The sequence below is a fragment of the Chrysemys picta genome, chromosome 4 (assembly GCF_011386835.1).
Source record: "Chrysemys picta bellii isolate R12L10 chromosome 4, ASM1138683v2, whole genome shotgun sequence".
Taxonomy (NCBI): Eukaryota; Metazoa; Chordata; order Testudines; family Emydidae; genus Chrysemys; species Chrysemys picta.
This window is the reverse complement of record NC_088794.1, coordinates 72248014-72271503: the sequence shown is the minus strand read 5'-3', so window position 1 is coordinate 72271503 and position 23490 is coordinate 72248014. Positions and strand designations below refer to the sequence as shown.

General features: G+C 44.9%; 1 long non-coding RNA gene across 2 annotated transcripts in view; it reads right to left on the bottom strand.

The window, feature by feature from the left end:
* Window positions 1–2455: 2455 nt before the first annotated feature.
* The window catches only part of LOC135983092 (uncharacterized), a 64220-nt gene continuing 43185 nt past the window's right edge, over window positions 2456–23490 (bottom strand). Inside the window, exons 3-4 of one of the 2 annotated variants that reach the window (XR_010600576.1) lie at window positions 7390–7540; window positions 2456–6266 (exon numbers count right to left, since the gene is read on the bottom strand). This is a non-coding gene — a long non-coding RNA (uncharacterized LOC135983092). Of the gene's footprint in view, window positions 6267–7389; window positions 7541–18711; window positions 19776–23490 lie in introns of those variants that run through there. The other variant, XR_010600577.1, reaches the window with a different exon arrangement.

The window sequence follows — 23490 nt, the reverse complement described above, 5'->3', positions numbered from 1 at the left end:
ACCATTAAATAACTTAGCCTTTATTTATTGTTTAAAAGGGTAAAACCTCATAACTGTGTGTAGTTCCAGCTATCATTGTGCAAGCTGTGAGGGGGGTGGAGTGATGGGGAAACTCAGGAGGGCTGTGAAGTGAAAAGGAATGTGTGGGGATAGAGGGGGTGGGGTTGGCAAAGAATTGTGCATGTGCATGTGCTGCAGTGGAGGTTGACCACGGGTCTGCTCAGTCTGGAGCTGTATCAAAGACTTGAGCATCTCTGTCTGATCATCCATAACTTTTATCTTCCACTGTCGCTTGCCTAGCAAATGCTGCATTCTTTTCTGTCCTGCCATTCAGCCTCCCAGAACTCTTTGCGTTCCCTGGTCTGTTTCTCATCGCGCTGCATCACCTCCCAGAACATGTCTTCTTTGCTGCGCTTAGGGTTCTACCTTATCTGCTGAAGCTATTCAACGGGGGTGCGTGGTGTGTTCTTCAAGGTCTGTGCTGCACAGAAGAGGGATTGTTACATTCCAGCTAACGACTGAAACATTTTAGTAACAAGGGCCTTTTGCTAGTAGAAATCACTGTCTCACTGAGACTCTAGGCAGGCACACAGCTCCAGGAGCACCCCAATCATGGTGAGTGTCGGGAGTGGGGGGAAGGCGGTTGTGCGTGCGGACAAAACGGTCACGGCTTGCAGGGCAGCTTTGCAGAGAACTCATTCTAAAATTATCACACGCTTTTTCATAGGTGGTCAACCTGCTGGCTGACATCTCGCTGCTGCGGGTAACCAGGGTCCAACTGCAGCATGCTTGCAGCTTTCACCCCGGTCTATATGCAGCTCAGCTATGTGCCGCTTTGATCCCAGCTGCAGGGATTGCTAAATGGCATGGTACAGTTTGCTACAATGGGGGAACTAACAAGGTTACAATCCCTTCGAATCTGTGGCAGAGAATTAACAAGTACCTCTTGGAAACTTTCCAGAGCCTGTCTCTGGAGGATTCCCTGCAGGTTTCGAGGTCCATCGACACCCTGCTTGGCAGGGCCGGCTCCAGGCACCAGCTTCTCAAGCAGGTGCTTGGAGCAGCCGCTCTGGAGAGGGGCGGCACGTCCAGGTATTCAGCGGCAATTCGGCGGACAGTCCCTCACTCCGCCTGGGAGTGAAGGACCTTCCGCCAAATTGCCACCGCAGATCGCGATTGCGGCTTTTTTTAGATCGCGGCTTTTTGTTTTGTTTTGTTTTGGCTGCTTGGGGTGGCCAAAACCCTGGAGCCGGCCCTGCTGCTTGGCAATGCAGATTAGCTACACAGGGCAATGTCCAGCTCACAGAAAACACTACCTGCCTTCCACTTTTCGATTCCCCATACAAGCCGCAGCAACTTTCCCAGCGTCTCAGCTGCTTCCTGCTCCCAGTTGAGCGCTTGTGGAATGGAGAAAAGTTCCTGGCTGCCTGCTCCACCAGGCGATCCTTCTGGGAGCTCCACATCCTCCATCCAGGATTTCAGCCTCTGAGTTATCCCCTCTTTCTGCTGCCTGCAAAGTATCCACGAGGCTATTGGCAATGGAGGTAGGGTCACCACCGAGGATAGCATTCAGCTCCTTATAGAAGTGGCAGATCTTAGGTGCACTACCGGAGCGATGGTTCACCTCCCGCACCTTATAGTACACCTGTCTCAGTTCCTTCAGCTTCGCTCTGCATTGCTGCATGCCCCAATCATAGCCTTTTCACACAAGCCTCGAGAAATTTGCCCATGTGTGCCCCAATTTCTACAGGTCACTCAGAGCTACAACTGAACAGACTCCTCTCCCCATATACTGATCACATCCAACAACTCAGCGGTGGTCGAAATGGGAGCTCATTTGGTGCAATAGCCAGCCATGCTCACCTGGGAAGCCAGCAAGCAGGAACTGAGATTTAAAATTCCCAGGGCTTGCAAGGGGGAAGGGCGGGTTGGTTGCAGGGCAGCGGAGTTCAAACTGCTGACCAGAGCGGCAGCCTTGGAATTGTGGGACACTTTCTGGAGCCCAATAAAATTGAAAAAAAAAAAAAAAAAGCTGTAGTGCCTACACTGGCTGTTTGTTGACAATAAAGGGAGGGGAAAAGACAAAAATCTCTCGCAGGGTGGAAGTATTTTGTCACCAAAACTGGGCGCGGGTTTTTTTTTTTAAAGTCCCAATGCAGTGTGTACGCTATTGTTGTTTTGGCGACAAAACTTGCCAGTGTGGACAAGCCCTTAGAGTGGCAATAGTAACAATCTCATATTGTCAGTCATGTGAGTGGAAAGCAGCGCAGCCCAAGCATGTATGATAGTTCCTGAAAATAAGACAACAAAAGAAAAATATAATGCTGGGGAAACTAAAGCTGTCATTTAAAAAGGGTAAAGTAAAGACAAATGGACTGGCAAATTGGAAACCCTTTAAAGCTAAGTCTAGTAATAGCCGAGAGAAAGTCAAAAATATAATAAGCAAACCCAGAAGTCAAAGTGGTCATGAATTTTCCTTTTGACAATCAATAGTCAAAACATATGTTTAGTTTAAAAATTCATAACAATACTTGCACATCTCATTCATTTAACCAAGGCAGCTAAGGTGTTGTCTGGGGCTACACAAGTCATCAGTTGAGTTATCCCCTAAAATCTTGAGTCAACCCTAAAAGCCTGATTATCTTTTTCATGCTGGCATTAGGGTTAAATAGGGATTTTTTTCTCTGAATAAAGGTTCTTTAGGAGTTCTTCAAGATGTGTGTCAAGTTTCATGGCAGCATCAGCCACATCTGAATATGTGTGATTAGTATTGCCTTACAGTAACTTTCCTTTTAAAATGTGACAAATTTGCAATCATTTTTCATTTCTTCTAATGAAGTTCACATATTCAATATTTGCAAAATAATCTATTACACCCAGGAACTCATGAGCCTAAAACTACGGGGAAGGACCATCTTTTTTGTTCTGAGTTTGTACTGTGCCTAGTGCAGTGGGTTCACAATAATAGCTCCTAAGCGCTACAGTAATTCAAATAATATATAATAGTAAGTCTTAAAATGTTGACAAGAATGTTGTTTTCTTATGGCCACTTCAGCTGAAGTTAGAATTTATCAGAAATATAGTGTAAGTGCAAATCATTATAAGAGCACACTGAAAAGCTAAGAATATTCCACCGTTAGCACACAAGTATCTAGTTTTCTAAATGAGTGTAGCATTATAAAATTGGCAGTCCCCTTATACGTACATTTATCTAATTGGAACCTGGCTGAGTGCACAGTTTCGTATTTACGTTTGTAAGCGTGTGTGGACTCACCCCTGCGGCGCCTCCTGCTAGTCTCTTATGGGAATTAGCTCATCGACCCAGGAGCGCCCTCTGCAGACCAGTGATCCACCTTACCGCTGGCCCCATGTCCCTCCTGGACCCCGGTGCCCCTTTCTCTGGTGTGCTGCCCCTCTGGCAGTAACCCCTCAGCCTCAGGATTTCCCCACCCAGGGGAACCCCCACCCCCTATCCCCACCTTGCCTTAGTGTAAGGCTACTGCCAGTCACCAACTAGCCCCCGTTCCCTGGGGCAGACGGCAGTGTATGCCACTCATCACTGGCAAGGGGGGTTTGGCCTGCTGCCTTCTTCCACCCTCAGTACCTCTATGGGCCTAGAACCCAGCCCTACAGCCTGGGGAGTCGCCAGCCTGTAGCTCCCCTGCTCCTCTGGCTTTTCCCCAGCCCTGCCTCACTCCCAGGTACCTCTCAACCTTCCAGCAGCCAGGCCTGTCTCCCTCCACAGCTAGAGGAGAGACTGGGGAGCTTCTGGCTGCCTGGCCTTCTGATAAGGCCCAGTTAGTCTGTTTGGGGCATGGCTCCAGCTTCAGACACTTCCCCCAATCAGCCGGGGTTTTGCTCCCTTCCCTAGCCCCAGCCCTCTGCAGGGCTTTTCCAACCCCTTCCAGCTGGAGCGGGTGCTACAATGTTCAACTTTCTTGAATGTATGTTTGTGTTTCATCGTACATTTGGCATCAGTATATGATGAAACAAATTTTAATAATCAAAGGCAAGAAGAACCATGAGTAGATGTATGGCAAGAGGCATGAAAGATTTCATGATAGCTATATCCTTTGAGTGAAATTCATCCTGGCAAAGAAGGAAGCCAGTTCAGCCCTACTTAAGGCCTATTTCACCCCACATGAGCAGGGTGTAACAGTATGGTAGTGAGTCATGTCCATAGGGGTAGCAGTAAAGCTGAGCAAAGAATATGGAAAATTTCTATAGATATTTGCTCAAATTCAAAATTAAAATTTGATCAAACCACATTCAAGATCAATTACCGTTTTCTTTTTTGAACAAATACTTAACAAAATTTAAACTTGAATACTTAAATATTTGCCACAAAAATGAATTTCTAGTTCTACATATAATTACAATATCTGACATTCAAAATTCATGCTGTTAAGTTATCCAGTAAGGAAACAGAAACAATATCACATCAGCTGTGAAGTCTGAAAATTGAAAACTTCCAATGAACTGTTCCAGACCTTGTTATGTAGGGAAAAAATAACACAAATAATTCAGCAAATAATGTAGACTGACACATGACATTTTTTTGGCATCAACAATTTTTTTACAAATTGAAAAAGAGGAAAATTAAATTCATCAATAATTCTCTAGAAAAGAGTTTAACAATTTGAATTAGGTTGATTGATTAAAATGTATGACTCTGAGAAAAATTCTGACTGACACTAGATGTCTTTATAGCACATGCCAGAGGGCTGATCAAAGTGAAATGGTTTGTAACATTTTCAAACTTTGGTGCCTAAAATTAAGCACCTAAATCCTTATTTGACATACAAGCTATGTAAACAAGCATCTAAAGGTCAGATTTTTAAAGATACATAGACACCTAAAGATGCAGAAAATTGCCTAATGGGATTTTCAAAAGAGCATGGGTACCTAAAATCAGTGGAGCTGAAAACCTAGGTGCTTTTCAAAATCCCATTAGGTGCCTACCCCTTTAAAAATATGGCGTTACTTGATTTTCAAAGATATTGAGTGTCCATATCTCCCATTGAGTTAAATGGAGGACAGGACCAGGCTTAGCACTGGAAACTTTCAAACTTTGAAAGCACTATATACCTTTCAATTTACTTTATCATTATGTATTCTTACTATGAATAGAACTTACCTTCAGTAAAAGTTTCACATGTTTAAGGAGTGCAGAATATTTTGGCTTTAATCAAGGATTTCAGAGTGCTTTACAAACAGTAATGAATTCAGCTTCACAAAGCACCCAGGAAGTAATCTAGATAAGCAGTGTTTATGCCAGTTTTACAGATTGGAAAACTGAGGCAAAGGGAGATTAAGTGACATACCCCATGTTACACAGGAAATCTATGGCAGAACCAGGTATAGAATCCACCTCTCTCAATTCCATGCAGTAACCACAAAACCACCCTTTTCCTCCTTACTAATCATTCTAATTATTAATAACCCTTCCTATTATACTCTTATTGTTTACTTGCCTAGTGTCATTGCTATGGTATGCTTTACAGACATAATAATAAAACAAGATCCTTGACCCAAAATTTCAATTTAAATAGGCAATACAATGACATAAGGTGTGAAGATGAGAATCAGAGTGACTGAACAAGATGGGAGAGAAGAGTGTTAGACTACTATTGTTATTGTATGTGTAATTAGAGTTAAAATGTAGTTCCATTGTAGTCAAAGACAGCTTTGCCATTGACTTGATTGGGACTGGAATTTGGTCTTGAAAGTAACAAATATTCAAATTGTCATGTTACAGGAGCTACCAGTTTAGTATATAATAGTGTAGGATTACTAACCAAAAGGCTGGATTTTGAGGAGAGAGATCTGAACTCTGAAACCCACAATGTGCATCTGATGAAAGACTTTTGCCCCACATGTACTGTAAGTAACATCTCAGTACTCTAAGCACATGCCAGGCAATATTCTACAATGTTTTTAACCTTGCTTTGATTTTGCTGAGACCTGGTCTACACGGGGGGGGGGGATCGATCTAAGATACGCAACTTCAGCTAGAGAATAGCGTAGCTGAAGTCGACGTATCTTAGATCGACTTAGAATCACTTAATTTGCATCCTCACAGTGCAGGATCGACGGCCGCCACTCCCCCATCGACTCCACTTCCGCCTCTTGCCATGGTGGAGTTCCGGAGTCAACAACAGAGCAATCAGGGATCGATCACTACCCGCCAATCCAGTGGGTAGTGTAGCCGTACCCTGAGAAAGAGATTGAGAGAGCAAGAGAGAGAGAGAGAGAGAGAGAAACATCTGAAAGAGAAAAAAGTGGATGAGTTTTGTATGTAAAATCAGGTATTCGACTTTTAAGTCGGTGTGACTGCTGATGCAAATAATAGTACCTGCATTCAATTACAGGCACAACCTGGCACCTGTAATTTTGGAGACCATGTTTGAAAACCGAGGCCATACAATGTACCCATCATCTCTTTCTACGGAAACCCATGCTCCAGCACAGAGCCTTAGGTACTGCAAGGTAAAAAAATAAAGCTATTTCTATTTGAAAATTAGTCCCTTAGGCCCATCCAGCTCCAACATCTCTAGCATGCAATTGAAAGAAGGAAGGTTCAGAACCATTCTGTCTTGCAGAAAGGGAAAGCATGTGACTGTGTTTGTGCCTAGAGTTGATTTCCCAGAACTTCTCAGTACTGGAGCTGTTTATTTTCTTTTATTAAACTGTTTGATAAGGTCATTGCACAATCAAACTTTATTTCCTGGGCCTGAAAACTCTTTGTCTCCAGTTGCTGCTCTATTGTGTATGTTTCCAAAATTATGAAATTGTGCTACCAGTAATTCAAATTGCCCAACCAAGGCCCTCATGGTTCATTAAAAGTAAGTCATTGAACACGCTGTCTCACTTATTTTGTGGAGACTGTGAAGAATCTTGCACTCTGCTCCAGGCAATGATGGATTCTATTCTGAAAACTAAGTTATCTTTTTCTTTAAACTGGGACCTTTATTTTTCCTTGATGCCATCATAAGAAGTGAAGTGCAAGAATCAATCAGAAAAATTCAGAACCAAATTGAAAATCTGGAGAATGCAATTATAACACAAAAAGCCCTCTGGCTCCAGGAAGTTCTCTCTTGCATGTCTATCTGGTTCTATGCTCAATGTCTGTCTTCAGCCAGCAGGGTATACTCTAGCAGTTAGCAAGACTCCCCCTGGACCCACCACCAATTAACTTTCTGACCTTGGGAAAATCATTTAATGTTTCTTGGGCTATGTCTACACTACCGCAATGTAGACATAGCCCACAACTCCAGCTATATTATTCACGTAGTTGGAGTTAACATACCTTAGGTCGAGTTACCGCGGGTTTACACTGCGGGGGGTGGGGGCGGGGGGTAGACAGGAGAAACTCTCCCGTCAACTTACCTTACTCTTCTCATCGGGGGTAGAGTACAGGGGTCAACTGGAGAGCGATCTGCTGTAAATTTGGTGGGTCTTCACTAGACCCGCTAAATCGACTGCCGGTGGATCAATCTCAGAGCGTCAATCCCAGCTGTAACATAGACATAGCCTCGGCCTATAAAGATAACCATGATAATCACACTCACTGGGAAGTTGTGCTTACTTAGTCATTTAGCATATAATTCTTTAATGTCCTGGGGTGAAAGGCAACAGATAGGTGCAAAGTATGTCTGATAACTAAGGCTGTAGGTTTTTCACAGCCGTAATTCCCATGACTAAAGCGTGACTTTTGGGGGGGTCCATTTTAAAAAGTTATGTTTTTTTACCCCCTTTTCTTTGTATAAATGTGTTCGAAATTAATGGAGATTAATAACACTATGCAATTAAGGCATGTGTAATATGCTTTATCAAAATGAGACATACTATACAGATAGTCTACATATAGATCTGTAACAATATTATCCATATAGATATATTCTATGGTCTAGATATTCAGCTGTAGCCAAGAAGTGCTTGGTATGGTTGAGGAAGTAGGGAGCAAAGATGACTTTTAGTCACCTTGTGACATTCTATACCTCAGGGGAGCACCCTGTAACCCCCTATTCCTTATTTATATATAATTGCAATGTTGCATATAAAGCAGACCATGTGAGGAATGAGGAGATAGAACAATGACTTTCAGCAGAACATAACCTATCTAAATATGTCTATCATTTGTGCATATGACGATATGAGATTGTGTTATATGGTTGTCACTAAAACATGCTGTACGTTGTGGAATCGGCCAGATATTAGCTCCCCAGAGACAACAGCAAGGAAAGTAACCAATGCCTAGGTGGGTGTTGAACAACCATCAACAGCCATTATCCAGCAAGGAAGCTACAATGCAATGATTCACTTGCACAAGGCCACACCAGGGGAATTGTTCAACCTTTCCTGGGGACTCAGCAATGCCCACCAGACCTGGACTTGTGCTCTCCTCCCCACACCTTTGCTGCAAGCAACAAGGACACTCAGAAGACTGAAGACTCCAACGGAGGAGACTGGCCCAGGTTTCAAGGGTGAAACCTGTGTACTATGAACTGCAATATCCAGTGGGGTGAAAAAAACTGCTTAATCTAGCTGTTGCCCAGTCTAATAGGGTTGAGAGTTTAGACTGCATGCTTATATTTTATTTTATTTTGGTAACCAAGCTGACTTTTTGCCTATCACTTATAATCACTTATAATCTATCTTTTGTAATCAATAAACTTGTTATCCTGTTTATCTTTACCAGTGAGTTTGCCTGAAGTGTGTGGTAAATCTGCTCAAGTTTACAAAGGCTGGTGTATATCCACTTTCCATTGATGAAGTGGTGAACCAATTAATACATTTTCACTGCTTGTCTGGGAGCAGAGGCTGGGAGCTGGGGAGATTTGATAGGTGCCTTTCTCTGTGTGATTCATGAGTGGCTTTGGGAGCATTCATTGCAATCTAGCTGGATGGGGGCTCCACATGCGATTGTGCCGAGTGATAACAGCGCCTGGAGGGGTTTGCTACTTGTCACTAGCAAAACATTGTGAGAGACTGCCCAGGCTGGAGAGTTAAGGGGGCACAGCAGTCCCACAGTCCCAGGCTGCTGGGATCCCGGGGATCCCATCACACATCTCTGAAGGCTGCTGTCAACATGAGCTTACAATGGCCCCAACAGCCCATTACAGCAGCCAGGAACTGCTGGTGCACAGGGACATCCCAGTCATGTCCTCTGCCCTTGAGCCACAAACCCTGAACTGACAGCCAGAAAGTAGGAGTGGCTCTGCTCCAGCTGAGGAGCCTCCTATGCAAAGAGCATCCTCCAGTGGGTGGGACTGGTTTGCACTGATACTCTGAGGCAAAGCATTCCAAACACATCAGAGAATCAGACCATATAAGTATTTTGGTTGTTGACTAATTTTATATGCTTTTAAACTATGTGTGACAACTCTTTAACACTTTTATAATGCAAAGTAAACGTAGTAATAATGACGATAGTTTCCCAGGGTTTCTTTTACAACCTAAAATGATGACACCTAAGTAAAATAGCCATGACTTTCCCCACTTTTGCTATGCCAAAGAAACAGCTTCAGTGATAACTGTCAATGAATCAAGGCCCAAGATCCCATATTGAATTGAATACCCTCTTGTTATTGATATTTTCATTTATTTTTAGATTAACTTTGCTGTCCTATCTGTGCTATGCAGCCAGCACAAAACTCACTATTTGGGCCAGGGGTTCAGAATCAGAATGTCCAGTTCATGGCTACTTTGCACTGTGTATTGTATTCACTGCTTCTCCATAATACTTTATCAAAACGAGTACATTGTAAGATGTGAATAAGTTATTGTAGGAATCAAAGGTTATGGCTAAAATTTTCCAGCAAGCACAAGTCTAAGCTGTAAACTGGTCAAGTAAGAGGGCTAATAAACTTCTTCTGTTGGCTGTAAAATGGAGACAAGTAGTTATTGGCTAGGTGCTCCACACAGCTGTAAAGTACAAGGCACTTGGAGGGCATTGTGACTTAGACACTAAGGAATTGAATGTGACTGCATAGTACTGAATAACTTGTTTGTCGTTCATGTGAATAAAATGTGGAAGTAGATCGATGCTTTTCTCCATAATATGGGTTCTCTACTAAGCACAGTAAATCTCCGTCTTACTACAATGGTGTGAGATCATTCATGCCATTAGTTTCAATGAGCCTGAATCTATACTGCATGCAGTTTGCTGTTCTCTTTCCTCAATATAACAAAGCCTGAGAGTGCCAGCTGCCTCTTGAGTCTTAAAAAGAGAGAAAGAGAGAGAGACTTTTATTTACCATGATTTTGATTGGTTAATTTCACTCTATTATTTTGTTGCTTCCTCCCATATGAAAAAATGCATTGTCGCTCAAACTAAGACAAGAAAGGCAGTTCAGTTAGCATGCAAAGCATAAATTACCGGCTTGTAATGACACAGACTATGTAGCATAATATTTCCGTCACCATCTTTTTTACTCAAAATATCATAGATTGATTTCTTTTGAGGCTGGGGGTATAATCACATTTCCATCTGCTGAGCTGTAGCTGAGCTCTGTGTGCATGTAGCAATTGTGTTTTATGAGTGTAGTATTATAATTATTGTAGTACATGCTTGGCACATGAATGAAAGTCATAGTTCCGCCATCTGTAGATAGGGCTAAGTTATCTTTATAACTATATTATACAGACATTTTCTAAACCATTTTAATGACCTACTGGGCTTAGTGCTATATAATTTAATATAACCATGCTCTTGGCACTCCTATGGAGAAAGCAGTGGCAGCATATCTAACACAGACCCTTTCCGCACCCTATATGTTATGGTGATTTCAGATGCTGCCAGAAACTGTTGTGCTTGTAAAATAGCATTTTCAGAATCCCAGCTTAATAATGTGAAATATGGAAGAAAAACTTTGGGTATTTGTATAAAAACAAAAACAAAAGAGTGACAAACTTGTTTAGAAAACTGTGTTTTTAGGAGACAGTGCATTCCCCTTCCTCGCTCAGACACTGGTTAACTATGTTACCTTGGGCAAGTCACTTAACCTCACAGTGCTTCAGTTTCCTCTGCTGTGAAATAAGCATAATAGTACACACCCAACTCAGGAGTGCTGCGAAGACGAAGTAGTTAATGTTTGTAAAGCACTTAGACTATGTTAATTTCTATGTATTTATATTGTTTTAAATCTCTCACCAAAATGTCCTAAGGGTTTTGCAGCATTGAGGAATTAACGTGGGGGTCTAGCAGCTAAATTGACTACCCATAATGCTTCTGACTGAGCAACAACAATCCATCTGTCCAATAACTAGCAAAATAAAGACAGCATTCCATAAAACTATGGTATATTGGCTTATTAGGAACCTACTTCCAATGGGCACTATGCAAATGTGCATTAATGACAACATGCAATTTTAGCACTCTGGCATGCATGCTAGCTTTGAAAATGTATATTATTTTTCCAATAAATGGTGGCGGCAGCTACCTCAAAGCTGATATAGACTCTTCAGGATGAAAAATCAGCTGTTAAAAAAAGTGCCTAGATATATATTTACCTAGTATAGCATCTCTTGAATAAAGAATTCATGTTTTTTTTAAATTAGTACGCATTCCAAAATATGTATTTACCTGTTAGACCATAACAGCCGCGAAGGAGCCTTTCTAGTCTACTGGGTAATATCTGATGCATTTTTTTAAAATTAGTATGCATGCCACAAAACATACTAAATTACATAAATAGTATACTTTTAAAAATGCCAAAGTATCTATTCAGACAATCCAACACAGAGATCTCCTTGGGCTACAATGCATCCACACACAAAATAGCTTTGGTTTTGTAAAATAACAACGGGGCAAATAAATATTTAATTTGTACACTCAGCTCCACTGTAAAATGAACTGGCACTTTGCAAATAGAGAACTGAATACCACAGTGCTGACAGGGATTGAACTACCAAAAATATTACACGGTATTTTGTAATAACCTCATGGTAACCACTCAATGGATCCATTGGAACGAATGGTACTGAAAAGTGATTATACAGTAATTTGCAATCATGCTGTCCTGTTATTATATGGAATACTGTATTAAAATAACCCACATTATCCTCATTGTGTCACATGAGCTAATACATTTGACAGCCTTACACAGGATGTTGAGAATGTAAAGCATATCAGGTGACTTCACCTCACCACAGACTAACATCAAAAGCCTTTTCACATCTTTTAAATTCATTTGGCATGGGAGGAATTTCACATTTGTCGAGTAACACGGGAACTGTAGGAACAGAAGAGGTCCAGGTAATCTACTTGAGTCTTTCTCCTTATAATGACGAGATTAAGGACAGGGAACAAAGACCGTTCTTTGCAATGGGTATATTTCATATAGGAAATATTCTTAGTTATGAATATCTTAGAAGGGTGTGACACTTTCCTTTAATAAAACCGGATTCATCTCCTTATTGTGCCTCATGTACTGCTTTGCAGCTGTCACATAAACAAACTGGTCTGCTGAAAGTAATTAGTTACTGAATATATCTATGATGCTAAGGAATTGGCGGGAATCCCTATCGGGATACTAGTCTACCCACTGTTCTGGCAGTTCTTTGTCTCTCTTTATCAGGAATAACTAAGCTCAGAACTCATATATTCCCATGACTTTCAGGTAACCACAGCATAAACATCAATTGAGGGCTCACACAATTAACTCATCAGATCGCCAATTGCACTTTGGAGTACAAAGTTTTATCAGAACCCAAAGCCAATTTATTATCATGAGTGCAATTCATGCCTACACAAGGGACCAGCACAAGGTCGATGCTTCCCTTAAGTCCCACATAAGCCCTATTTTGAGTGCAAAATTCGTATTTGTGAGGTGTTTAGGCCTTGTTCGGATACTCTGAATTTTACCCTATGACTATAGTTATTATAAAGACCCAAACATCTTTGGTGACTTAACCCTCTAGATGCAATGAACCACCAACAATCCAGGAAAATGGTTTCTACATCCCAGTTGTAAAAGAAGTTGATTTAATCTAAAGAGAAATCTTTGTACATATAACAAATAAGCGGTCAGAGTGAGATTGAGTGGACTTTATGTGAAGGAAGTGGGGTATTGTCATGCAAAGTTGTCTTCATCAGGGCCAAGGGCTTTAAAAGGTTAGTGCGGAAGCTACTATGCCAGCATTATGCCACCTTGAGATTCCTTTAGACAGTGGGAACCTCATGTAAATTAAGATGACTTTGAGGTGGTTTTGCACTAGTTGATCAGCACAGGGAGGCCACAGGGGAGCCTGGGGGTATGTCTACACTACGGGATTAATCCGAATTTATATAATTCACATTTTGGAAACAGATTGTATAAAGTCGAATGTATGCGGCCACATTAAGCACATTAATTCGGTGGTGTGCATCCATGTACCGGGGCTAGCGTCGATTTCTGGAGCACTGCACTGTGGGTAGCTATCCCATAGTTATCCCATGATTCCCGCAGTCTCCTCCACCCATTGGAATTCTGGGTTGAGATCCCAATGCCTGATGGGGCCAAAAACATTGTCGTGGGTGGTTCTGGGTATATCCTCCCCCCTCTCCAGGGAAGCAACGGCAGACAACCGTTTCGCGCCTTTTTCCTGGGTGAATAGTGCAGACGCCATACCATGGCAAGCATGGAGCCCACTCAGCTCAAGACAGCAGTCATGAACATTGTAAACACCTGGCGCGTTATCGTGCAGTTTATGCTGAACCAGAACCTGCAAAACCTGGCGGCGAGGAGTAGGCTACGGCAGCGAGAGTGATGAGGATATGGACACAGAATTCTGTCAAACCGCGGGCCCCGGTGCTTAGGAGATCATGTTGTTAATGGGGCAGGCTCTATCCATGGAACGCCGATTCTGGGCAAGGGAAACAAGCACAGACTGGTGGGACCGCATAGTGTTGCAGGTGTGGGATGATTCCCAGTGGCTGCGAAACTTTCGCATGCGTAAGGGCACTTTCATGGAACTTTGTGACTTGCTTTCCCCTGCCCTGAAGCGCCAGAATACCAAGATGAGAGCAGCCCTCACAGTTGAGAAGCGAGTGGCGATAGCCCTGTGGAAGTTTGCAACTCCAGACAGCTATCGGTCAGTCGGGAATCAATTTGGAGTGGGCAAATCTACTGTGGGGGCTGCTGTGATGCAAGTAGCCAAAGCAATCACTCAGGTGCTGCTACGAAAGGTAGTGACTCTGGGAAATATGCAGGCCATAGTGGATGGCTTTGCTGCAATGGGATTCCCTAACTGTGGTGGGGCGATAGATGGAACCCATATCCCTATCTTGGCTCCGGAGCACCAGGGTACCCAGTACATAAACCGCAGGGGGTACTTTTCAATGGTGCTGCAAGCACTTGTGGATCACAAGGGACGTTTCACCAACATCAATGTGGGCTGGCCAGGAAGGGTTCATGACGCTCGCGTCTTCAGGAACACTAATCTGTTTAAACAGCTGCAGCAAGAGACTTACTTCCCGGACCAGAAAATGACCGTTGGGGATGTTGAAATGCCAATAGTTATTCTTGGGGACCCAGCCTACCCCTTAATGCTATGGCTCATGAAGCCATACACAGGCAGCTTGGACAGGAGTCAGGAGCTGTTCAACTACAGGCTGAGCAAGTGCAGAATGGTGGTAGAATGTGCATTTGGCCGTTTAAAAGGTCGCTGGCGATCGTTATTGACTCGCTCAGACCTCAGCCAAACCAATATTCCCATTGTTATTTCTGCTTGCTGTGTGCTCCACAATCTCTGGGAAAGTAAGGGGGAGACCTTTATGGCGGGGTGGGAGGCTGAGGCAAATCGCCTGGCTGCTGATTACATGCAGCCAGACACCAGGGCGATTAGAAGAGCACACCAGGAAGCGCTGTGCATCAGAGAAGCTTTGAAAACCAGTTTCTTGACTGGCCAGGCTACAGTGTGAAATTTCTGTTTGTTTCTCCTTCATGAAAACCCGCCCCCTTTATTGACTCATTCTCTGTAAGGAACCCACCCTCCCCCTTCCCCCAGCTTGCTTTAAAAGGAAATAAGGTCACTATCGTTTAAAAATCATGTATTCTTTATTAATTGATTATAAACATAGGGAGAGAACCGACAAGGTAATCTGGGTGAGGTTTGGGAGGAGGATAGGAGGGAAGTAAAAGGCCACTGAAAACATTCAATATAATGACAGCCTTTTGGTTGGGCTGTCAACTGGGGTGGAGTGGGAGGGTGCATGGAGCCTCCCCCGCCCCGTGTTCTTACACGTCTGGGTGAGGAGGATATGGAACATGGTGAGGGGGGAGGGAGATTATACAGCGGCTGCAGCGGCAGTCTGTTATCCTGCTGCCGTTCCTGAAGCTCCACCTGACACCGGAGCATGTCTGTTTGCTCATGCAGCAGCCCCAGCGTTGCAGCCTGCCACCTCTCATCTCGAGCGTCCCTCATGACCTCACATTCACTGGCATCTTTCCTAAATTTAGATACCATGTCCTTCCACTCATTCAAATGAGCTCTTTCATTGCGGGTTCATTCCATTATTTCTGTGAACATCTCATCTCACGTTCTTTTCTTCCACCGCCTTATCTGAGATAGCCTTCGGGATGGAGGAGGGAGGCTTGAAAAATTTGCAGCTGCTGGAGGGAGGGTTGAAAAAAAGGAGAGAAGTTTTTTAAATGATACATTTTACAGAACAATGCTTATACTCTTTCATAGTGAACAACACTATTCACATTACATAGCACATGTGATTTCAGTACAAGGTCGCATTTTCCATCTTAATATTGAGTGCCTGTGGCTTTGGTGTTAGAGATCACAGACGCAGGTCTGGGCAACAGACTTCAGCTTGCATGCAGCCATGGTAAGCCATTGTCTTTCGGCTTCTGCGCCCTCCTTTCCCACATACCAAGCAAAGCCCATTGACTGCTGCGGTTTTCCTGTTAACCTTCAGCAGCAGCAAACAAACTAACCACTCCCCCATCCAATTCTCTGGGATGATCGCTTTATCCCTCCCCCCACCGCGTGGCTGGTATCAGGGAAGATCCCTGCAGAAACCAAACTAACCCCCCCCCCCCACTCCCTCCCACCATGAATTATCTGGGATGATCGCTGTACCCCTCCCCCCACTGCGTGGCTGGTAACAGGGAAGATCCCTGCTAGCCAAACTTGAAAAGATCAGGGCCAATTTCCCCCCCCCTCCCCCCCGCCCCCACGCTTGGCTAACTGCAGGGAAGGATTTCTTTTCAGCCACAGGCAAACAGCCCAGTAGGAACGGCCACCTCTGTCCCCTTAATTAAATTCCCATATTTCAACCAGGTTACCATGAACGATATCACTCTCCTGAGGATTACACAGTGAGATAAAGAACGGATGTTGCTCGAATGCCAGCAAACACCGGGACCATACGCTGCCAGGCTTTGTCATGCAATGATACCAGATTACTTGCTGCAAGCATGGCGTGGTCAAGTGTCCTACCATGGAGGACGGAATAAGGCTGCACTGTCCAGAAACCTTGTGGCAAGGCTTTTGGAGTACCTCCAGGAGAGCTTCATGGAGATGTCCCTGGAGGATTTCCGCTCCATCCCCAGACACGTTAACAGACTTTTCCAGTAGCTGTACTGGCCGCGAATGCATCCCAAGTCCTCAGGGCAAAGTAATCATTAAAAAACACGCTTGTTTTAAAAGCAAGTTTTATATTTTAAAAGGTAAACTCACCTGAGGTCCCTTCCATGGGGTCATGGTCTTGGATATTGGCTTGGGAGGGTACTTCAGTCAGGCTGAGAAAAAGATCCTGGCTGTTGGGGAGAACAGAGTGCTGGGTGCTCTCCGCAAGCTCGTCCTCCTCCTCCTCTTCCCTGTCCGCAGAATCCTCAGGTGTAGCTGATGAGATTATCCCCGCCTCGGAATCCACGGTCAGAGGTGGGGTAGTGGTGGCAGCCCCCCCTAGAATTGCATGCAGCTCGGCGTAGAAGCGGCATGTCCGCGGCTCTGACCCAGAACGACCATTTGCCTCCTTTGTTTTTTGATAGGCTTGTCTGAGCTCCTTGATTTTCACGCGGCACTGATCTGAGTCCCTATTGTGGCCTCTCTCCATCATGCCCTTGGAGATTTTTTCAAAAGTTTTGGCATTTCATCTTTTCGAATGAAGTTCTGCTAGCACTGAATCCTCTCCCCATATAGCGATCAGATCCAGTACCTCCCGTACGGTCCATGCTGGTGCTCTTTTTCGATTATCAGCCTGCATGGTTACCTGTGCTGATGAGCTGAGCTATCTGTGGTCACCTGTGCTCTCCACGCTGGGCAAACAGGAAATGAAATTTTCGCGGGGCTTTTCCTGTCTACCTGGCCAGTGCATCCGAGTTCAGATTGCTGTCCAGAGCGGTCACAATGGTGCACTGTGGGACAGCTCCCGGAGGCCAATGTCATCGAATTGTGGCCACACTAACCCTAATTCGAAATGACAATATCGATTTTGGCGCTAATCCGCTCGTCGGGGTGGAGTACAGAAATCGATTTAAAGAGCCCTTTATTTTGAAATAAATGGCTTCGTTGTGTGGACAGGTGCAGGGTTAATTCGATTTAACGCTGCTAAATCCGAATTAAAGTCATAGTGTAGACCAGGCCTGGATCTGGCACATTGCCTTGTATCTCTACATAAAACATACAAATCTAAACTGGGGGGGAAAGGAAGATGCGTATAGGATGCTCATCTTTGATAGAATTCTGCAATGGGCTAAGTTCTTGGAGCGTTGAAGGTAATAGAGTTGTATAGATGTCACTTATCTGAGGACCTATATGTTGGACCCTATATATTAGGAATGTCTGTATTAGCACAGGGTATGGATGAAATTGCCTAAATTAGCAGATTACTTGTGAGTGAATTGAAATTTATACAAAACAAGTAAAGCAGTTAATTAGAATTTCCTTTAAAAGAAACTAATCAGTTAATCATGGGTGGATTATCGCCAAACTCATAGAATCTATATATTTTATCCCAAAAATGTATTATGTAGTATCTTCTGGTAAATTCCCACCTGGAAGATTTTACTTCTTAGTTGTACTCCTTCTTTATACCTAGGACTCTACCAAATTCATGGCCATGAAAAACATGTCACGGACCATGAAATCTGGTCTCTCCCCCAAGAAATCTGGTGTTTTGTGTGCTTTTACCCTATACTATACAGATTTCACAGGGGAGACCAGCATTTCTCAAATTGCCTTCAGAGCTGGGAGGCTGAAGAGCAGCAGCTATTGGCCAAGTGGCCAGCTCTGAAGGCAGTGCCCCGCCAGCAGCAGTGCAGAAGCAAGGGTGGCAATTCCATACCATTTCATCCTTATTTCTACGCTGCTGCCTTCAGAGCTGGGCAGCTGGAGAGTGACAGCTGCTGACTGAGGGCCCAGCTCTGCAGGAGCAGCGCAGACCGGTGGCAATACCATACCATGCCATCCTTACTTCTGCGCTGCTGCTGGTGGCGGCTGTGCCTTCAGAGCTGGGCTCCCGGCCAGCAGCCACCGCTCTCCAGCTGCCCAGCTCTGAAGGCAGCACCGCTGCCAGTAGCAGCACAGAAGTAAGGGCAGCAGTACCGCAACCCAGCCTACAATAACCTTGCGACCACCCCACAGCTCCTTTCTGGGTCAGGACCCCTACAATTTCAACACTGTAAATTTTAGATTTAAAGAGCTAAAATCATTACATTTATGATTTTTTAAATCCTATGACCATGAAATTGACCAAAATGGACCATGAATTTGATAGGGCCCTACTTATACCAGTTTGGTGTGATTTTTGTTTCTTTGAGTGTCTGTTTTTATTTTTTTGTCCCCTAGCTCTTTCAGGTAGGAACTATGCCTTTTGGGGGGTTAGAAAGTACTTAGTACAACGTCATAAATAAATAACTGAAATATCTCTAAATTACTATTTCTTGGACTGAAAATGAGAGTGCTGGAAGCATAAATGATCATCAGTCCTCTATACAATTGTGAATTTAGGGCCACATTTTCAGAACTACGTGTATAAAAATGCATGTAACTAATTTATGCTTGCAGTTACCATGATTACACATTAACTGCAGTAACTACATGTGTGAGTGCCAAATTATTGGGCATCTGTGTGTGCAATTACCCATATCTCTGTGTACAGATTATTTAATGATATTTTTCCACTTGCCATTCTAAAAAAAAGAAATCTGTTATTCATTCTTGTTCTGTTTTGTCTCATATATGCTGGATGTTTCTTTGGAAATCCATGGATAGCTACCTAAGTTAGTTGTGCCTTGTATGTGTTTTCATCAGTCTAAGCATTTTCAAGACTTTTTAATTAATTCAGGATTTGCAATACTGTAGACAAAAAATGCTTGGAAATATTACACCAAAACAAAACAAAAACATGAACAGACACAGAACTGTGGTAAAATATTTGCTTATGCATATCTAATTCCTTAGGTTGTCCAAAGAACAGTGTGAATAAACCTCAGCTACTGTAACACAGAGTAGACAAATGAATTTGAATGTAAGGCTTCTTTATGACTGGAAACTATTACCCCTTCGGTTTCCTTTAAACTGGTCCCTGAAGACAGTTAAGAAGCAGTTTCCATCTGTATGAGCTCCACTGGACAAAGGCTAGCTGTACTGACCATTTAATGCTGCCTGCCATTTATGACAGAGTACTTCCTCCTGGATACTGGGGAGAAGGGATGTTTGCCAGTTTGCCACTGGCCCATATCGGCCTTACAGGATTGCCATTGATTTTCTTTGACACCACCACCACTCCAACAGGCATTTGCAAGCAGACATATTATCAAGAGTTTCACGCTGCTCTGGAAAGAAAACAAACAGGGCCGTGAGGTCCATCATAAGGAGCATGTGCATATATTCATGCCCCCTGCTATTGCACCCGTACAAAACAAATGGTGGCTGGGCTAGTGACAGCAGGGAAACGACAGATCTTATCAGCTTTACTAATCTTGGGAAGTTCTATGACTTTAGCAGCAGATAGGTTTTAGTTTGTGATTGTGAACAAAGGCTTTGTTTTCAGAGCTTCTGTTATGAAGATCTAATTTGGGTGAAGCTTAGCAATTTCAGTTCACTGGGTTTTGGGTGCAAATTCTGGATTTGGTTTCAAATCTGCATAGGTTCTTCTACTCTCCTTCCGCCCTACCAACAACATTTCAAATTTGAATGAACCCCCAAACTCAAAGTGAAAGTCCTCCCCCAAAAAACAGCATACACCTAATTTTTCAATAAAATCACAACACCCTTTTCTCCTTGAGTGTAACTAGTGAGAAAGGGTTCAAACCACAAAGTTTGCATCCAGACCCAAACATTCAAGGCTGCACAGATCTGTGATTTGATTTTGGTTCCAACGTTTCTCTAATTTCAAAGCAAAACCATGAACTAGCCAAGGTTACTTCAAAACTTGGCCCAAGTAAGCTCAGTACTACACTCAAGTTCCTTTGAGACTGCCAATATTCATAAGAGTATTAGTACAATGTTCTGGGACCTTACAACAGAAGACGAATACTGGTTGTATTAAGAGGCAACACTCTGAAACAGAATATAATTGTGTATTTAGTATGCAAGATAATTGCTTTCTCATATTCTATATTTATGTAAGCGGGGGAATGGTCCCGCTATTGAGGGGAATTTTCCTGGCTTCTGCACTACTCCAGTGAAATGGGCTAGCACAGAGATGGGCAAACTATGGCCCGCGGGACCCTCCTGCCCGGCCCCTGAGCTCCTGGCCTGGGAGGCTAGCCCCTCCCCTGCTGTTCCCCCTCCCCCGCCGCCTCAGCTCGCCCCGCTGCCAGCACACTGCTCTGGGCAGCGGGCTGCGAGCTCCTGGGGCAGCCCACCAGCAGAGCCAGCGCCTGACCCGGTGCTCTGTGCTGCGCGGTGGCGTGGCTGGCTCCAGCCAGGCGGCACAGCTGTAGTGCCTTCAGCCATTGGTGCTCCAGGCAGCGTGGTAAGCTGGCAGGGATTGGGGGGGGGGGTTGGATAGAGGGCAGGGGAGTTCGGGGTTATGGTCGGGAGCGGGAGTGTGGATAGGGGTTGGGGTGGTCAGATGACGGGGAACAGGGGGGCTGAATGGGGGGCAGGGGTCCCGGGGGGGCAGTCAGGAATGATAGGGGGATTGGATGGGGTGGCGGGGGGCAATCGGGGTGGGGATTCCAGGGGCTGTCAGGGGACAGGGAACAGGGGGGCTGAATGGGGGCAGGGGTCCCAGGAGGGCAGTCAGAAATGAGACGGGGGGGTTGGATGAGGGTCCGGGGGGGCAATCAGGGGCAGGGGTTCCGGGGACGGTCAAGGGCCAGGGAACGGGGGGGGGTTGGATGGGGCAGGAGTCCTGGGGGGACTGTCAGGGGGCGAGAAGCAGGAGGAGTCGGATAGGGGGCAGGGCCAGACTACACTTGGCTGTTTGGGGAGGCACAGCCTCCCCAACCGGCCCTCCATACAATTTTGGAAACCCGATGTGGCCCTCAGGCCAAAAAGTTCCCCGCCCCTGGGCCAGCGGAAGGATCTGAGTCCTCGCTCCCACTTCCTCTATCCAGAGCAAGGCCGCCCCGGGGGGGGGGGGGGGGGGCGGCAAGTGGGGCAATTTGTCTCAGGCCCCACAGGGGCCCCCATAAGAATATAGTATTCTATAGTATTGCAGCATTTTTTTATGGAAGGGGGCCCCCGAAATTGCCCCAGGCCCCCTGAATCCTCTGGGTGGCCCTGACCCAGAGGCCTCCCAGCCCTTGAGGACTCCCCTTCCAGTCTCCTGTCTGGCAAAGTCCTCCTAACCCCAACAAGGCTGGGCCCAGGATTCCTGGGGGGCTCGACCCCTAACTCTGCTGTGGTCACCTGGGACAGGGGATAGGGTGTCCCCACTCCAGGGTGCTCTCTCCGCAAGGGACACTTCCCTGACCCACTGATCATTTCATACAATTTAAAGCAAATAAAAGTTATTTAATCAACAATTAATTTAAAAAAGAATAAGGAAAAATGGGAAAGGTTAAAGGAAAACACATCACACCGCTCTGTGGCAGGGAACATCACAAAAAGTGTCTCTGGGATGTCAGGGCAGTTCACAGTCTGTTCCTTGTAGGTCCCAGGCCGCCTCCTCAGGCTCTGGCTGTGCTGCAGGGATGCTGCGGGTTGGACACTTGCTCTGGTGGTGGCCACACACTTCTGGGCTTTGGGTGGTGGGACCCTTCTTCTCAGCATCACCTCCTGTCGGGTTAAGATCCCCCTCCCAGTCTGGCCTACAAGGACCTTTGGCTGGGGGTGTCTTTCTGCGCTGGGTCCTTTGCCCAGGGTCCCCCCTTGGCTGGCCCCAGTTGCTCACCGCACCCGGCTTCAGACTGCTCCAGCCCCAGCTCCACTGTTCTTGCTCCGGCTCCACTCTGCCTCAGCACTGATGCTGCTGCTCTGCCTCCAGCCCCCTGGGCTGCTTCTCTGGCCCCTTTGGCTCTGTGGCTGCAGCTCTGCTGCCAGCACAGGATCTGCTCTCCCTGGGCTGTATCTCTGGCTCTGTGGCTGCAGCCCTGCTCCCAGCACAGGGTCTGCTCTGTGGGCTGCTTCCGTGACTCTGCTCCCAGCTCTGACCGGCTTCCTGAGTTGCTTTTCTGGCCCCCTGGCTCTGGCACAGCTCTGCTCCCCAGCTCAGCTTGGGCCCCTGCTCTCTCCTCAGGACAGTGTTAGTGATGATGAAATGCTAAGAGAAATTAGAGAGGCTATCAAAATTAAGAACTCAATAATAGTGGGGGATTTCAATTATCCCCATATTGACTGGGAACATTTCACTTCAGGACGAAATGCAAAGATAAAATTTCTCTATACTTTAAATGACTGTTTCATGGAGGAGCTGGTACGGGAACCCACAAGGGGAGAGGCAACTCTAGATTTAGTCCTGAGTGGAGCTCAGGAGCTGTTCCAAGAGGTAACTATAACACTGCTCTACAGCCAAAATGCTTCTGAAATAAATGTAGTCAAACTTTACTAATTCTGGGTCACTGAGAACGAAAATGATGCTTAAAATTGTTGATTGGCTCTAGTTTTCAAGATATGCTATTGGGTCAGTATATACGACCCTTGACTTGGGAATGGCGGAGGATAAGTGAGTTATAAAGGGAAGGGATCTCAATTTAAGCCAGAAATGATTAAAATACATCTTTGACTGGATCAATGAATAAATCTATGACTGGGTTTGGACAGTACTTGCTTTTTAGGCAAAACAATGAATGATGCAATCTGAAGCTGGTATTGCGTCATACATGATATGAATTGCATCATGTTATTCCTAGAAGTCATGGATGATGCAATGAAGCTTACATCACTCTGCTGAACAAATTGCCCTATATCAGCTCTAGAAATCATACAGTGTCGTGCTCTCTTATTTGTCAGTGTTTGATTTTGCAAAGGGACACATTTCTGTTTAGTCAAAGTGAGCAGAGATGCCTCGTACTTGTGTGAACAGTGCAGATAACTTCTGCTATGTTTGTGGTGAAGTGACTTTTGCATCACAAAAGCGCAGTATAACCACTATGGTTA